The sequence below is a fragment of the Macaca nemestrina genome, unplaced genomic scaffold (genome assembly GCF_043159975.1).
Source record: "Macaca nemestrina isolate mMacNem1 unplaced genomic scaffold, mMacNem.hap1 Scaffold_64, whole genome shotgun sequence".
In the NCBI taxonomy this organism is placed as follows: domain Eukaryota; kingdom Metazoa; phylum Chordata; class Mammalia; order Primates; family Cercopithecidae; genus Macaca; species Macaca nemestrina.
Window position 1 is genome coordinate 282,867 of NW_027257805.1, and position 15,272 is coordinate 298,138.

The 15,272-nt window shown below is 47.3% G+C and overlaps 1 long non-coding RNA gene across 1 annotated transcript in view; it reads right to left on the reverse strand.

Annotated features, from left to right (window-relative positions):
• Positions 1-494: 494 nt before the first annotated feature.
• Positions 495-15,272, reverse strand: part of LOC139361577 (uncharacterized) — a 31,646-nt gene continuing 16,868 nt past the window's right edge. Inside the window, exons 2-3 of the long non-coding RNA XR_011619132.1 lie at positions 7,498-7,615; positions 495-6,771 (exon numbers count right to left, since the gene is read on the reverse strand). This is a non-coding gene — a long non-coding RNA (uncharacterized lncRNA). The remainder of the gene's footprint in view (positions 6,772-7,497; positions 7,616-15,272) is intronic.

The window sequence follows — 15,272 nt, forward strand, 5'->3', positions numbered from 1 at the left end:
CCCCATGTTGCAAGCTAGGTTGAAACAGTGCCTCAGGCCTCGGGGCACATGCACCCCCCTGCAGGGCCGGGATGGCTATTCCCACACATCCCCAACTCACAGCAAAACTTAAAAATGAAAGTTGGAAGATACAGCCAGGAAACCAATGCTCAAGAAGCAACTCCAGGGTGACTCTTCCTAGAGCTATTGCTATTGAACATCTTTAAAAACATTTCCAGGGTGACTTCCTAGAGCAATTGCTGTTGAAAATCTTTAAAATTCTTCATTTCAAAATTAGCTTTTATTACACTGTCTTCCCTATTCTACCAAGACTCTAGAAAACAAAACCATTACAATTTCCAATTCTATCTTATAGCAAGTTAGAAATACACGTTTCCTCAAAGGATTCTACATGTTTCCTTGGCAATATCCTTTCCACGCCTCGTACTACTGCCCACAACAGAGAAGGCTTTTCCAACTCAACCCAACCCAACCCAACCCAACCCAACCCAACCCAAGGGCCCTGAGACAGGCCCCTAACGAATTGTCTACAAACTCTTGAAACAGGCTTGCCCTGACAAATCATCTGCAAACTCCATCTTCCATTAAAAACAGTACCGAAAATGAGCATATTACCACTTTTTAAAAATTACTGTAAAGTGGACAGTGTTCAGTTCTGTGAATTTCGGCACAAATATTCCCATAATCATCATCACACAAGCAGAACAGTCCAACAGCCCCAAACCCACTCACGGGGCCTCATAAGCATACCCTCCCATTCTCAGCAACCACCCTCTCCGTGTCCTCCCATGACTCCGGTCTATCTTTTGCGAGCGTTGTGGCAAAACACTCGCAAAATCACAATTTCCTGGGCATCGTGCTTGGAGGTGCACCCAGGGTGTCCTGTGATCAACAGCCAGGCCTCGGGGCTGCTGGGTATTTATTATTCCACATATGGCTGTGGCACATTGTAACTTGTTTTGGACAACTATAGACAGCGCTATTAACATCTGGGCACAGTTTTTCTTAAACATCAGATTCTGTTTCTCTAGGGTAAATACCCAGGATTGGGGTCACTGGGACCCACGTTTGTGTGAGTTCAGTTTTGTAAGAAACCGCCAAGCTGTCTGCACCGTGCTGAACCCCAGCATCGCACAGGAGTCCCGACTGCCTGTCCTCACCAGCACCTGGGGCTGTCGGAAGACCTTAGTCAGGCGCTCCAGCAGGGGTGTGAACAAATTCACTGCGGCTTCGGTGCACATCTCGGTGCAACCAGTCATGCTGAAGGTCATTTCAGATGCTTTCGGGCCATCCTCCCGTCCTTCTCAGCGAAGCATCTGTTCAGGTCTCTTCCGCTTTTAAGTCAGGTGGTTTGTTCTCTGTCATGAGCCGTGGGAGTCCTGTGCATTCTGGATACGAGTCCTTTGCCGGCTGCATGGTTCGTGGACATCTTCTCCCCATCTATCGAAAATGTGTCTCTTCAATTCCCTAGGGGTGTCTTTTATATTAGAAGTTTAATTTTGATGAGTCTTACCTACTTGTTTTCTTCCTTGATTATGGATCATGGTATGGCTAAGAGCTCTCACCCTAGGTCTCCACAATTTCCCTTTCTTCTGCAGGTTTTGTAGTTTGGTATTTTACATTCAGGGCTATGACCCACCTTAATTTTCATACAGAAATTACTCCCTGTTTTCACTCTTTTGCATACGGCTGTCCCATAATTCCAGCACCATTTGTTGAAAAGACTCAAATTCCACTGAACTGCTTTTGCGTCTTTGGATCTGTTCTTGACTCCACTCTGTCAGCTGACCCGTGTGTGTGCATCCTGAGCATAATTTATGACTTTAGTGGCTGTCTCTGTGAAAAAAAGTAACTCTGTCTGGAAGCAAAAACTACATTAGAAGTGCTCTAAATAAGATTCTTCCTGTTGTCAGGAGAGCAAAGCCACTGCCCTAAGCAGAGGTGAGGCCTCAACAGCTCCCAGGCACAACCTTAACAAACAATGGGGAAGGGAATTCATTTCAAGGGCCACAACGTGAGACCAGCATAGCCATGAAAACTGCAATAATTTCACAACAGAATGAAATTCATAAAGAATTGCTCAGAAGCGTGTGATAAGTTACATAAATCACTGTTCCTTAAATTCTGACGGTTGACTAGAACAGAAATAGCTTCACGGTACAGTTCAAACAGGAGAAAGGTAGGTAGGGGTGGTTTCCACACCACACAGGGCCTGCAGGAAAGGGACACTCTTCCTCTAAACGGGAGATCCCGGGAGTGATGTGATAAGCCATGGTGAGAGGCACAGAACTGTGCAAGCCGGAGTCGCGGCCTTTGCCCCACCACGGAACCTGTGTCCATAAACGACGAGGCTCAAATGTCAGGCCGGGGCAACCGAGGCAGTTATCAGGGGACAAGAAAACGAGCGCATGGTGGAGGCAAAGGTCTGAAATCGCGCGGCAACTTCGAGTCAAGTGGGACAAACTGACTCAAAATACAGGTTTCAAAAACCACCACAGAGAGCTGCTCCTCGGCTCTGGAAAGGCTAAGTGACTAATGCCCACACTGAGCATCTGCTCCCAGAGACGACCCTGGTGACCTAAGGCCCAGCTGCTCCGAACCCGCGCCGAACCTCAGTGAGGAACTTTGTTGGTATCTTACAGCACATTGACATGTTCCCTTAAAATCTGGTATTTCATCAACAATGCAGGCGCCAGCTTTGACTCATACACATTTCGATTAAACAAGATAATTTACACCCTGACCGTGCCAGGTAAGAGGTTTACTACAATCTTTAAACAGAGCCAGAGGCTACAGTCTGCTCCTACACAACACCATGTCTCTACAAGTTCCATGGGTTTTTACTTTCCATGTCTTCACTTGCCTAGTGCTAGAAAGCAGATAAAAACAGAAGGAACCCAGAAACACTACTGAATGAGACTCAAATATCTTGCAGTCATCATCGAGATGAGATGTTTATTAAACAGAAATGTTCTCCCCTGTAGAAAGCAGCACACACCAACACGCACCGATAACTGTCGCCAGCATTCCAGATCATCTTCCCTTCCATGGCCACAGTGCAGGGCAATGGACCACGCACACCTGCAGACCCACGGAAAGCGGGGTGACACGGCCGATTCTTGTAGCGAGCAGACCAGGGTGCACTCAAAGTGCATCTCTTTCCAGAGGGCCACCACGCAAAGTTACACATTTATTCCACGAGTTAATGGCACTGCACCAAACATTTCTGTAAGATTATCTTAGCAAGCTTTTCCTTCTGCCTAAAATGTCCTGACACAAACTGAAAAAGCTCATGCCCCCTTGGAATGCGCCCCACTCCTAGAGACCCGGACCCAAGGGAAATCTGACCTGAAAATGGGCAAACCCTCTCTTTGCAGAGGGACAGGGACTCGGGGCCACAACTTGACCTCAGAGCAACACAAGTGCAGACACAGCACCCCAGGACACCCTCTCCACCCAAATTCAAGGAGGAAAACCAACGCCCCGCCCCCTTGCGGAAACCCCCGGCTGCTGGAGCAGACGCCTGCCGGCGTGTGCAGCCTCTCCCGTCCCACGTTCCGGGCTCAGCACCTGTGCCTCAGCCCTGGCACTGCTCGCCACACCCACAGGTGTGCCAGGAGGGGCAGGTCCTAAGGTCTCCACTGCACCAAAGCCTGCAAGGCAAAGGGGCAGCTCCCTCCAGCAGGAGTCCAGAAGCACACACTGCACCAGTGTCAAGGCGTGAGAATTCTCCCCTCGGTCTCCGAATCTCCAGTCTGTTGCCCGCCATGGTCTTCTGCCAACGACGAGGCCCAAGCTGGGCGGCACATTTGGTTCTCACCATTTCCCTTGTCAAATCAATACTGCAAACATATCCAATTCATCCTGTCACTAAAAATGAAATAATCCGCCATCTCCATCACAGATGATGCAATCAGGTTTTCATTACCGGGTTTTTGTTTTGTTTAGTTTTTTGGTTTTTTTCTATTTTGAGATGGAGTTTCTGCTCTGTCGCCCAGGGTGGAGTGCAGTGGTGCGATCTTGGCTCCCTGCAACCTCTGCCTCCCGGGTACAAGTGATTCTCCTGCCTCAGCCTCCCAAGTAGCTGGGATTACAGGTGCCTGCCACCATGCCCGGCTAATTTTCATATTTTCAGTACAGACGGGGTTTCACCATGTTCACCAGTCTGGTCTCGAACTCCTAACCTCAGGGGATCCACCTGCCTCCTTCTCTCAAAGTGCTGGAATTACAGGCATAAGCCACCACTCCCGACCATTACTGGTGTAATTTCTAAGCCACTCTCTCACACCCACTCCCTTTTTTTTTTTTTTTTTTTTTTTAAGAACCAGCTTTATGCCTATATTTTTTCCAAGAGAACCAGTTACCCCATTTCAAGTACAAATAAGACATGGTGTTTAAAAACCAAAAATGCCCATTTGCACAGAAGTCTCCAAATACCCAGTCGATTTAAGCCTTGAGAATAAGATCAAGCTGTTGGCTGAATACAACTTCCCTTTCCATCTGTCTGCCTGTGAGTTAGACACAAGGATGAAGCCACGAGCTAGGGACATAAAGGCAGGAACCAAGGTAGCGGAGACTCCAAATAAAAGCTGGAAGACCAACACAAATGCACCACACCCTGCACACCCTCCTCTCCTTCCTCTTCAGAATTTCCAGAGGATGAAACAGGGACCTTTCTCAGACGTCCCACGATGCAGGCGGCCAGAGGGGAAGGCGGCGGCAGCCTGAATGAGGCGACCGGGAAATCACAATCCACAAACAGAAATTCTCCATGTGCTTTACATCCTCTGTCTCTGAAGAACTATGCCAGGCTAACAGTCGCTAGAAAACCGCATTCAAGTGTCATTTCCCATTTCAAGCAAAGAAAACAGTGACGGGGCATGAGGGAAAAACATAGCCATGTGTTCTGGGCTATTAAATAAGGTTTTTTCTGTTATAAACGTATAATTTTACATTCTCAGATTTCTGTATAATTGATATGCTTCCTAATTAGCAGACATAGTAATAAAAAGTGAATTCCAAGTGTAAGATCGGAGGAACCGTTCACATGGCTTCAGGTTCTGCTACTGTGTTTCAACTTAAGAAAATGGTTCTGTGTGTTGGTAACAAGGCCTGAGAGTCTGTGTGAGAGTCAGTGTGGCTGTAATCAGGGTTCGTGTTGGTTCCCTAGCAGAGGATGTTACACTGTTACATTATCTTCTACAAAAAATCCTGAAAAAAATGAAGGCTGAATAGACATACACACCCTCCCAAAATAATCCAAATGTCCACCGATATGAAAAACAGATGAATTACGGCTTCCATCGTGGAATATTCTTCAGCAGTGAAAACAAACTATAGCCACAGGTGCCAACTAGGATAAAGACAACCTTTTAAACACGCTTAAAGTGAACTGACTAGGCCGAATTCCTTGATTACAGGCATCTGCTCCAAAAGGGTACTGTTATTAATCCTGTGATGTAGAATGATAGTTAGCAACCCTGTTTCGGGGCACATCTAGAAAAAAGCAAAATAATGACTACACAATTTTAAATTCTTTGTAAATTATAACTATTACTATGAAAATTCTAAAAATGTGAAAATCTTCCCAACTGTTATTGGACACGCTTCAAAATAAATACCCTGGCATTGCTTGCCACACCCACAGTTGTGCCAAAATAAATGAAAATATAGCCCAAGGTAGTAGAATTGAAACCTGAAGATGTACGAGCCGTCCCTGTCTCGCTATCTATACATCGGGTAGAAATTTAAGAGCAGGTAGTGACACTGCAATGCAAGGCTCAAACCAACTGGGTATTTGGAAACTTCTATGCAAAGTGGCATTTTCGGTTTTTAAACACGGTGTTATTTGTACTTCAAACAGGTAACTTTTTGATTCCCTTGGAAAAAATATACCCATAAACCTGGTCTAAAAAAAAAAAAATACGGGAGTGGGTATGAGAGAGAGTAGCTTAGAAATTTTAAAAGTATCAGCAGGGAGCAGTGGCTCATGCCTGTCATCCCAGCACTTTGAGAGGCAGGCCCAAGGGGCCTTTGAGGACACCGGTCTCCTCTGCTGCCTGCCTGCTGGACTGACCCCCCAGGACATTCACTGGGTTTCCACCCCTGTCTCATTCAACATCCCAAGGGTGGTCTTCATCCTCGTCTGGGGCTTAGCTCTGCCCCAATTTCCTAAATCTCTGCCTTCAGAGCCTGAAAACACCCACGCCCAGGGTCACCCTAAGTCCACGTTTACCCCAGAGAGTCCCAATTTTATGTTTTCCAGGCATCGCCTTAGTGATAATTTATCCTGTAAATTCCAACTGCCTTCACACCTCACCCCTGCTGTCTCCCAGCAGAACCCACTCAGATGCACATGCCCCAGACCCACATCCAGGTCTGTACATGCTGCCCTGCTCTACCCATGTGGGGACCACCTCTCTTTCTTGAGGAATCAGCTGGCGATCATCTCCTTGTGGAGGGCTGCCCTGACTTCCAACTCTCTCCAGCAAAGGCAGAAGCCGTCCTCGGTAACTTCCTCAAAACTCAGGCCAAGTATGAAGATGGCGCAGATGCTAGCTGTGCCTGGGATGCCATGGGCAGGGTCCCCAGATGCTCTGCACATGGCCCGGGGCACCGCCTGAACACAGCAAGTGCTGAAGAAATAAAACTGACATGCGATGACCTCTGATAGGGCCTCCTTCACCATCCACATCTGTCTCCCCTCTGGACAGTAAAATCCACAAGACACGGAGGGCTTGTCTCACTCATCTTCAAACTCCCAGGGTCACCCTGGCAGGTAAAGGGGACTCAAATGTCTTCTGAAGGAAGCAGCTGGTTAGCTGCCAAGTTGAAGGGCCTCTGAAATTCAGAGCTCTGCAAAGGAGTCCAGCACACTTTATTATGAATGACTCCAACCACGGCAGAAGTGGCCGTGGAACCAGTGCTAACCAATTCAGGGTTTGTTCACTGTTTCTCAGTTCATTATCACAACGCATTCTCACAGAGCAGCTGCGCACAGATCCTCAGACATCTACACAGAGTGGGACGATGGCGCCAAGTCACGTCAACGTCCTGTTGCAGACTGGGAGACAGCAGTCAGACACGGACCCAGGCAGAGCACAGACCTCGCGTTAAATCGGCTCCGTGTAAACAGCACTCCCTGCCAGGCCCTTTCCTATCTGCACAGCTTCTACAAATTCAACTCTCGCACCTGACACCTAAGAATACTGCACACCCCCATGTGAATCCCCTACTCACCTCCCAAAATGACCCGCCATGGCCGAGTACAAAAAATTTCAACATAAGGGAACTGGAGGGCATGTGGGGCTTTCTCGAGTCCCTGCTGCCTCCTGATGGGAGGGCCCAATGCTTCACACCACTAGTGAAGGGCGGGTCTCTTTGGCCCCCCGGCTTTGACCTGGAGCTTAAATCAGCATTAACTAATTTCACTTTCCAGGACCGACTTCAAAGGCCTGTAAAGCCAGAGAAGGGAGAGGAGATGGAATACGCCCTCACCTCAGATCTGCTGCAAGCACACACTTCTCAGATGCGTCCCAAGGTGCACAGCATGTCCGATGCCTGTTTCACATCCACCGACCTGCAGGTCTTCTATGTGGCATCAGCCTCCTGGGCACTGGGAACAAGAGGTATAATGGCAAGTCCCTTCTGCAGCAAAGCTGAGGCAAAGGGACCCAACACATTGGAACTGACCTTTTTCTGACAGTATCAAAACAGAAGGAAAATACTGTACAGTCAACTCCCCCTCACGCAGGTTTATTTACCTGTGACTCAGAGGCCATGACAGAGAACTTCAGGTTCTTACCGATTCCTATTTTCCCCATCCAGGAAGCCTTTGTTTTTAATATCGTACGAACTTGCCATTTTGTAGGCCAAAAACAGCAAATATTGGCAGTTTCCTACAGTTCAACTGAATAAAATATGATCATGGCCTTTTGTGAAACCATGAAGAAAAGGTGGATATCTCAATATGTGTTTCCAGACTGGCTTTGTTCCTGAAGCGGTAACTCTGTTCACTCAGGATATTAGACACTGAAGAATAAACATCAATATCCCACCAAGAAAACCAAAGGAATGAAATAATTTTGCATCCACCTTGGAACCTTTTTAGGACAAGGCAGGACACAAACTTCTAAAAAGCTGCAATTGTCCCTCTGTATACACAGGGACATGGATTCCAGAACATGCCCCGAGTTTACCCAAATCTACGTATCCACAGGACCCCACGGCCACCCTATGGAACCACATGTAGGAAACGTCGGCCCTCCACAAAGCCAGGTTTTTTCAATAAGGGTTTGGTTGGAAAAAAAATTAACATAAGTGATCCTTCGAAGCTCAAAACCCATGTTGTTCAGGGTCAGCTGCATTTATTACTTGTGTCATATCTGAGGCCTGAAAGCCATCATTCTCGATACCTTAATGTGATGGTTAACAAACTAACTGTTCCGATTAGAAAGAGGAAAAAGCTTATTTTTAAGCTGACAATGAGAGTGGATGCGGCTACGGTGAACGGAGAACAGACCTAAGCCAGCACCAAGGCTGGGGTGACTGCCTGTGCTCAGACCCACCAGGGCCTGTTCTTCCATCTCCCTCTGCTGAAAGGGATAACCTCCTTCTCCCCCACGACTAAAGGGCCTTTTTAAAATATTCACATGAGAAGTGCTATGAAAAGCTGAAAGGTCACAGATAACATTTTTAAAAATAAATATTAACGTAAGCATTTAATTTTCGTATAAGGAGTAAGGAAAGGATCCAGTTTCAGCTTTCTACTTATGGCTAGCCAATTTTCCCAGCACCATTTATTAAATAGGGAATCCTTTCCCCATTTCTTGTTTCTCTCAGGTTTGTCAAAGATCAGATGGCTGTAGATGTGTGGTATTATTTCTGAGGACTCTGTTCTGTTCCATTGGTCTATATCTCTGTTTTGGTACCAGTACCCTGGTGTTTTGGTTACTGTAGCCTTGTAGTAGAGTTTGAAGTCAGGTAGCGTGATGCCTCCAGCTTTGTTCTTTTGACTTAGGATTGTCTTGGAGATGCGGGCTCTTTTTTGGTTCCATATGAACTTTAAAGCAGTTTTTTCATACGAAAATTAATTCAAGATGGATTAGAGACTTAAATGTTAGACCTAATACCATAAAAATCCTAGAGGAAAACCTAGGTAGTACCATTCAGGACATAGGCATGGGCAAAGATTTCATGTCTAAAACACCAAAAGCAACAGCAGCAAAAGCCAAAATTGACAAATGGGATCTCATTAAACTAAAGAGCTTCTGCACAGCAAAAGAAACTACCATCAGAGTGAACAGGCAACCTACAGAGTGGGAGAAAATTTTTGCAATCTACTCATCTGACAAAGGGCTAATATCCAGAACCTACAAAGAACTCAAACAAATTTACAAGAAAAAAACAAACAACCCCATCAAAAAGTGGGCAAAGGATATGAACAGACATTTCTCAAAAGAAGACATTCATACAGCCAACAGACACATGAAAAAATGCTCATCATCACTGGCCATCAGAGAAATGCAAATCAAAACCACAATGAGATACCATCTCACACCAGTTAGAATGGCGATCATTAAAAAGTCAGGAAACAACAGGTGCTGGAGAGGATGTGGAGAAATAGGAACACTTTTACACTGTTGGTGGGATTGTAAACTAGTTCAACCATTATGGAAAACAGTATGGCGATTCCTCAAGGATCTAGAACTAGATGTACCATATGACCCAGCCATCCCATTACTGGGTATATACCCAAAGGATTATAAATTATGCTGCTATAAAGACACATGCACACGTATGTTTATTGCGGCACTATTCACAATAGCAAAGACTTGGAATCAACCCAAATGTCCATCAGTGACAGACTGGATTAAGAAAATGTGGTACATATACACCATGGAATACTATGCAGCCATCAAAAAGGATGAGTTTGTGTCCTTTGTGGGGACATGGATGCAGCTGGAAACCATCCTTCTTAGCAAACTATCACAAGAAGAGAAAACCAAACACCGCATGTTCTCACTCATAGGTGGGAACTGAACAATGAGATCACTTGGACTCGGGAAGGGGAACATCACACACCGGGGCCTATCATGGGGAGGGGGGAGGGGGGAGGGATTGCATTGGGAGTTATACCTGATGTAAATGACGAGTTGATGGGTGCTGACGAGTTGATGGGTGCAGCACACCAACAAGGCACAAGTATACATATGTAACAAACCTGCACGTTATGCACATGTACCCTAGAACTTAAAGTATAATAATAATAAATTAAAAAAAAAAAACACGTAAGCATTTAACAAGCCCATTACGATTTAAAGGAAAAAAAAAAAAAACGGTATTAAGTTCCTGGGTGCAGGGGCTCATGGCCGTAATCCCAGCACTTTGGGTGGCCGAGGTGGGTGCATCACCTGAGGTCAAGAGTTTAAGACCAGCCTGGCCAACATGGTGAAACCCCTTCTCTAACGAAAATACGAAAATTAGCCAGGCATGGTGGCGGAAGCCTGTAGCCCCAGTTACTTGGGAGGCTGAGGGAGGAGAATCACTTGAACCCGGGAGGGAGAGTTTGCAATGAGCCAAGATCATGCCATTGCACGTCAGCCTGGGCGTTGAGTGTGAAACTCCATCCCAAAAAGAAAAAAAAATATAAAGTTTTCCTTCCAATGAACCTATCATTCAGCCACCGAGGTATCCTATAGCTACTTATTCAGCCATGAGATACACCACAGGCGATATAGGCGAACAGGACACAGTTCTTCCCTGAAAGAAGGCTGCACCCTCAACAGAAGGGAGGCACATACTCCGAATGGAATCGGCATAGGGAACAGATGCTGCTGCAGGTGAAACTGGCTGCACAGAGCACCCACTCAAGTGTCTGAGAAACAAGGAGCCGTTGGTGCCATCACCTTCCATACTTGAGCTGGGGCAGTGGGGAGCCTGTCATCACCAAGGACAAAAAGCCCCAGAACCACACAACGAGCTTACAAACTCACCGAGGCGATGACTGAGCAATGTGTGTGGAGTGATGCGAACACGCAGATGTCAGGGCCACGCGCGGCGTTGGTTTTGTGCATCAACCTGAGCGTGCCCGGGGTGCCCAGATGGCTGGTTCTGCATTATTTCTGTGTGAGATGCATGTTTGCCTCTGGACTGAGTGGAGACCCATCCTCGCCGGTGTGGGGGGCACCACCCTATCCCCCCAGGGCCCGAGTAAAACAGCAAGGCGGGGAAAACTGGGTTCACTCCACCTGTCTGGCTGATGGGCCAGTGACATCCGTCTTCTGCAGCCCGTGCTTCTGGGTCTCAGCTCCTCAGACCCCGGTGGGATCTGCACCCTCCGCTTCTCAAGTCTTCAAGCCACACCCTCCCAGGACTCTAGCTTGCAGCCTGTGGGTCCTGGGGCTTCTTGGACTCTGTAGCCCCTGCAGCAAGCCTCGCCCTGGAGACACACGCACACCCGGCTGGCTGTCTCTCTGGAAGCCCTGACTAAAAGCCGCCCCTAAAAGTGGTCTTCAGAGTTTTTTTCTAGCCCTAAGATCCCAGCGCCCCTCCTACAATTCTAGGCGGAAAGGTGAACGGAGACCAATGGACAGAGGTGTGTGCGAGGACACGCCAGGCAGCAGCACTGGGCAGGAGGGCACTAACGCTCACTAAGCAAAGAATCAATGTTGCTTGCCACAAAAATGAGAGCAGTAAAGATTTCTTCAAACAGAAATGAGTTGGTATCATGATTTGCTCTTAATACATAAGAAAGCATAAAAGTAGGCCTATTAACAATTACATAAGTCTTTAGAGGCCCTTGAACTACTTCTGCCCCGAGTCCTTCCCTTGCTATTGATGGAAATATGGGAGAAACCAGGAGGTCTGAGCGTGGACCTGGCCGGGCTCCCAGGGGCCGAGGAAAGCACCCATCTGTCCAGTCTTCCCTCCACCCCGCGGGGTTCCCTCTTACCCAGACTCTTGGGCTGACGCGGCTCATGCACTCAACAGCGCCATCATTAAACGTTTAGCTTCGCATCACGAGGGCCTCCTCTGGCCTCTTCTGACCACTCCTGAACCTCCAGTCAGCATTAGTCTGCAGGACACGCGTGGACAAAGTTGATGGATCACGGCCTCCAACGAGGAAGGTGCCAGGCAAGGAGTCGGAGAGCCGGGGATGGAGCAGCCCTCACCCAGGGAGGCGAAGGCCAACAGCGGCCACCACCGAGGACCTCCCTTCCCACCCTGAGGGCAGCTCACCCAGGGAAGCGAAGGCTGACGCCGGCCACCACTGAGGGCCTCGAGGGCTCTCCCCACCCCGAATGCGGCTGCGATCACATTTTCCCATCGCACCAAGAGACCCCTGTATTGAGCACAAACCTTTCCAACCTTCGAATCAATAAGGAATCACAACACAGACATTCCCTCAATCCAAATGGCCAGCCCACAAAACAGACATGCAATCATACACATTTCCTGTGGGAAAATCAGTCAGTCTCTGGGGCCTCGCGCCAGGGGTGGGGGAGCATCATGGGGAGACGCCCCAGCCCCAGCCTGGCTCCTCCCTCTATAGCTCCTTTTCCCTCCTCTTCCCCCCGCCCCTTCCCACCCCCCTTCTAGCCTCAGAGGCTCCTTCCTCAAATTCTTTCCCCTTGATGAAGTCATTCATGCCCAAAATACAAGGCAAAGTCATGGGGGCTCAAGAGAAAATCCATACCGTGGCTCGCGTTTTAGATTCTCATAAGTTTGAGAATAACCAAGCAAGAATCTTTGGCATCTGAATGGTCTGAAGGATTCTGAGCTCAATGTCCTGCACTGGCCCGGAGTGGATCATGGGTGTCTCGGACATCTTCACAACTCTACACCAGTTATTTTGAAACACACCAGCAGAATAGAACCATGTGAATAGCTGCTTCTCAGTTAAAAGTAGGAAAAGACTCCAAAAGCTGCCCTCAAGGAACATCCTTCCCATGAGGAGTTTTCTGCATCGGGCCCTTCAGGCACAGGCAAGGCCCCCGGGCCCAACTCCCTCATCCCTGCGTCATAAAGCAGCAAAGGCAGTGGGGAATAAAGCAAGTGAAGGAGTCAGTCCCGCACAAAACGGGCTCCAGAAGCCACAGCTACTCTCCCAGTGTGGGAGCCAAGTTCAGAGACCTGGAAACACCAGCATTCCCAGGGAGGAGGGCAGAACAATGCCATTTCCCCCTAGTTTAGGGAGACACCACCCCACGTCCTCTGGCCTTAAAAGAGGAGAGACTTCACATAAATGATTTCAATGACTCCACCACACACAGAAAGTGGGCTGAGGGCTAACACTATCATATAAATGCCTGGCAAAAACACACTAAATGAACACACAGATAAGCAAGGTTCTCCTGTTATCCACCAAATATTCAGAAACAAATCCAGTAAGCAATCTCTTTGCAATCAAAAGACCAATTCAGAGGTGCAGATTAAAAATAAACATACAACTGAACCCTTAATACACCAAGAACCAATTTCCACGGAAGTGTTATCACATCACCACCTCCCAGCTGAAAGAAGCAGCACTGGCCACTGACCAGCTGTTCACTCGTGGATCAGTGAACGAAAGGCAGTGCTGTCCAGGACAATGATGAGATGTTAACCTGAAAAGGGCAAAATTGCAGAGGCTGGAGGGACCTTCCAGGTAACCCGTCCCCCTCAGTGGACAGAGGACCCCCGTGGGACCACAGAGCCCAGAGCTCCAGTGTGTTCGGGGCAAGGACTCAACTGCAACCCTGATGATGTCCCAACGCCTTCTGCCCTTCTGTGTCTCTGCCCCACTAACAGGGAATCCGTGAATGCTAAGGAAATGTAACGCATTTTACAATACATGTAGATTTTTACCAAATTAAAGATAAACAGTGACAAACTTTGAGAATTAACTAAAATATAGTTCAGTGAATGCCCAAACTCAAAGCTAGTCTCCAAGAGGTGATAAGCTGTGTGTGGTGGTTAACGCCTGTAAATCCCAGCAGTTGGGGAGGCTGAGGCAGGAGAATCACTTGAGCCTAGAAAGTTGGGGTTGCAGTGAGCTGTCATTGCACTACTGCACCCAGCCTGAGAAACAGAGTGAGACTGTCAAAAACAAACAAACAAAAACAAATTAAAGGAGTTCAAATGAACTCGCTCATACCCTTTAAATTTTCATTTGGGTACATGGGGTGATCTAGTTCCTTTTTCCCTTGCAATACATGAATAATCTAATAATTAAATATAATCTAACAATTACATGGGAAAATTTAATTATTTTCCCATTTCATTATTCCCTATCTCAGGGAAAAAGTTAAAAGTATTCCCTATTTCAGGGAAAAAGCTAAAAATCATTTTAAACCTTCCTTCCACAAAACAGTATACTCAGTCATCTCTATCTGCTTGATCATGTGGAATTCAGCTTCACAAGTCTACAATACGGTTTTTGTTAAACAGCGTTTATGTAGACAGGCGAGAGAAAGAAACACTTGGTCTATGTAGAAGCAGCAGAAGACACGTTTTAACAGAAAAGGGAGAAGATACCACCGTGTGAATCTGGAAATTCTGTCGTCATCTTGTCCACACACACAGAAAACACCCAAGCACGTGCCTAGTGTCCAACAGGAGCACAGAAAGGACAGGGTTCCTCCAGTTGTTTAATGACCAGCCCCACTTGTCACCGCCACATAACAAAATCCGCACGGCAACTTCAGCACGTTTCATTCACGATTCCACGGAAATCAGGCTGAAGAACATACAGATGTTTTGCCCACATTTAAAAATCCAAGTGTGGGACTCATAGAAATAAAACACATTATGGGTTCACTTCACTTTTCCAAATTTTTACTTGGAGAAACCTATAAAGTTCTTGTCAGTTACATCCTTAAGTTTTTCACTAATTTTTAAATGCGAAGGTCAGGCAAGACTTGTAAAGAGGTACACACATACGGCCCGGCGTGGTGGCTCACACCTATAATCCCAGCACTTTGGGAGGCCGAGGTGGGCAGATCACGAGGTCAGGAAACCGAGACCATCCTGGCTAACACGGTGAAACCCCCTCTCTATTAAAAATACAAACAATTAGCCAGGCGTGGTGGCGGGTGCCTGTAGTTCCAGCTACTTGGGAGGCTGAGGCTGGAGAATTGCATGAACCCGGGAGGCAGAGCTTGCAGTGAGCTGAGATCTCACCACCGCACTCCAGCCTGGGTGACAGAGGGAAACTGTCTCAAAAAAAAAAAAAAAACAAAGGAGGTACACACATACATGCCATGTTCTTCTCTCAAAGAGACGGGCCCTTT